The sequence below is a fragment of the Pongo abelii genome, chromosome 14 (genome assembly GCF_028885655.2).
Source record: "Pongo abelii isolate AG06213 chromosome 14, NHGRI_mPonAbe1-v2.0_pri, whole genome shotgun sequence".
Lineage (NCBI taxonomy): Eukaryota > Metazoa > Chordata > Mammalia > Primates > Hominidae > Pongo > Pongo abelii.
The window spans coordinates 41,580,320-41,583,413 of NC_071999.2; the positions used below are offsets into that span (position 1 = coordinate 41,580,320).

At 39.6% G+C, this 3,094-nt stretch overlaps 1 pseudogene; it reads right to left on the minus strand.

The window, feature by feature from the left end:
* Positions 1–532: 532 nt before the first annotated feature.
* LOC134759865 (histone-lysine N-methyltransferase SETMAR-like) lies at positions 533–1,552 on the minus strand (annotated as a pseudogene).
* Between the last annotated feature and the right edge of the window lie 1,542 nt (positions 1,553–3,094).

The window sequence follows — 3,094 nt, forward strand, 5'->3', positions numbered from 1 at the left end:
TAGGCTGATGGTGGCTGGAGGTGAGTGATAGTTTTGATGCCTATTATATCAGACAGGATCTAATATCTTTCAGTAGATCTAAGCTTAGACATGTCAGGCACTTTTTTTCGTATGTAGAGGCATCTTTTGCTTATTTTCTCTGCTTTAGGGCTTCAACTAAACTTCCAAGAAAACAGAAAAAAGCTCCATTCAGCATCCTCTTTTAAATTCAAATAATAAGTGACATCATAATTGTTACTGTTTTGCAATATACAAAATATATTGTATTCATTCTTAGGATACAACTAACATCAGATTTTAAAACAGAACCCAGCTATCTTTCTTGACTCAATCTTTAAAAATTACTACTTTATGAAAACTTGCCTTTAATTGCTACTTTAAAGAATTTAAAGCCTCTGTATGTGATGCTGGAGAGAGTCACACAGTTCACCAGTGGCTCCAAGGCAACAATGATAGTATTAGGTTGGTGCAAACGTAATTGTATTTTTGGACCGTAAATTTTAAATCATTGTAACTAAGCTCAAACCCATTTTTATGAATCAAAATAGGAACCATTACAATCAATACTTTTTGCCAAAGAGAAATAAGTTTGCTTATTTCTGTAGCATAAAAATCCCTGCTTTGGGATTGGATGAACTCTTGGAAAGCATTTTCTGCATTCTGCTGGTTGTGGAAGTGTTTTCCCTGCAAAAAGTTGTCGAGATGCTTGAAGAAGTGGTAGTCGGTTGATGAGAAGTCAGGTGAATATGACGGATGAGGCAAAACTTCGTAGCCCAATTTGTTCAACTTTTGAAGCATTGGTTATGCAAAGCATGGTCAGGAGTTGTTGTGGAGAAGAATTGGGCCCCTTCTGTTGATCAATGCTGGCTGCAAGTGATGCTGTTTTTGGAGCATTTCATCAATTTGCTGAGCATACTTCTCAGATGTAATGGCTTAATAGGGATTCAAAAAACTGTAGTGGATCAGACCTGGAGCAGACCACCAAACAGTGAGCATGACCTTTTTTTGGTGCAATTTTGGCTTTGGGAAGTGCTTTGGAGCTTCTTCTCAATCCAATCAATGAGCTGGTCATTGCTGGCTGTCATATAAAATCCACTTTTTGTGGCATGTCACAATGCAATAGAGAAATGGTTTGTTGTTGCACAGAATAAAAGAGGATGACACTTCAAAGCGACGATTGTTTTTTATTTTCACTCAGCTCATGAGGCACCCACTTATCAAGTTTTTTCACCTTTCCAATTTGCTTCAAATGCCAAAGGACCATAGAATGATCGACGTTGAGTTCTTTGGCAACTTTTCTTGTAGTTGTAAGAGGATCAACTTTGATAATTGCTCTCAACTGGTCATCAACTTCTGATGGCCAGCCACTATGCTCCTTATCTTCAAGGCTCTCGTCTCTTTTGCAAAACATCTTGAACCACCTGCACTGTACATTCATTCCTGGGCCAAATGTGTCGTTTATGTTGCGAGTTGTCTCTACTGCTTTATGACCCATTTTGAATTCGAATAAGAAAACCACTTTAATTTGCTTTATGTCTAACATCATTTTCATAGGCTAAATTAAATAAAAAATAAACAGCAAGTTATAAGTCATTAGCAAAAAACATAAAATGAGAAATACCCATTAAAATGACATATAACACAACCACATTTTTTAAAGAGTACATTCCAATATTAAATGGCAAATTCCAACAATACAAAAACCGCAATTACTTTTGTACCAAGCTAATTCTGTACCAACTCTTTTTATTCAGCACCATGGTCATATCAAGCATACACTAGATACTTTACAGATATCTTTATTTTAAAAAAGCAAGTTGCAAAGTGGGTATTCTCATTCCATTCATTCCATTTCACAGATAAGGAAATGAGACATAGTAGTTAAACAACTGGATCAAGGTCACACAACTGGTAAACACTGAGCATGGAATTCTACCTGCCTGGCTCTACTAGTTACAGTTTTCCATGTCCATGATACAGCCCAAACAGCTGCTTACAGCTTTGCCTACTTTTAACGTCACATCATCGTAGCTTTTTCAGAGAAGTTTTTCCAAACTGGAGTGCACCTCCACTATTCGAGGGGAAAATGGGCTACTGTGAAGAGAGAAGAGTATTGCAGGGTCAAATAATTCTGAGCAATGGTGAGTTATTAAAGTTAAATACTTTGACTTGGCCAGGCTCAGTGGCTTACACCTGTAATCCTGGCACTTTGGGAGGCCAAGGCATGGGGATCACCTGAGGTTGGGAGTTTGAGACCAGCCTGGCCAACACGGTGAAACCCCATCTCTACAAAAAATAAAAACAAAAATAAAATTACCCAGGTGTTGTGGTGCATGCCTGTAATCCCAGCTACTCAGGAGGTTGAGGCATGAGAATTGCTTGAACCTGGGAGGTGGAGGTTGCAGTGAGCCGAGATCATGCCACTGCACTCCAGCCTGGGCGACAAGAGTGAGACTCTGTCTCAAAATAAATAAATAGTTTATTTACTGTACCATTCCTTAGAGACTGTAATATGCAGATGGATATTTTGACAGATTAGGGGCCAGTAAATTACAGAGTATCTCAGTCTTATTGGCCACTGATATGGTTTGTCTGTGTCCCCACCCAAATCTCATCTTGAATTCCCAAGTGTTGTGGGAGGGACTGGGTGAGAGGCAATGGAATCATGGGGGCAAGTCTTTCCTGTGCTGTTCTCCTGATCACTTAATCAGGAGACTTAATCACTTTAAGTCTCATGAGATCTGATGGTTTTAAAAAGAAGAGTTCCCCTGCACAAGCTCTCTCTCTTTGCCTGCTGCCATCCATGTAAGACCTGATTTGCTCTTGTTTGCTTTCCACCATGATTGTGAGGCTTCCCCAGCCACGTGGAATTGTAAGTCCAATTAAACCTCTTTCTTTCATAAATTGCCCAGTCTTGGGTTTATCTCTATCAGCAGCATGAAAATGGATTAATACAGCCACATAATCTTTTTTAGGACATTCCTATTGACCTCTCCTGTCACAGAGCTTGTAGATCAATGGCCTCCTGGATCTGTGCAGAGGCTGGTGGGAGATGGACATTGACATTAGGCAGGCTCTGCTGCATGGCAGCTGC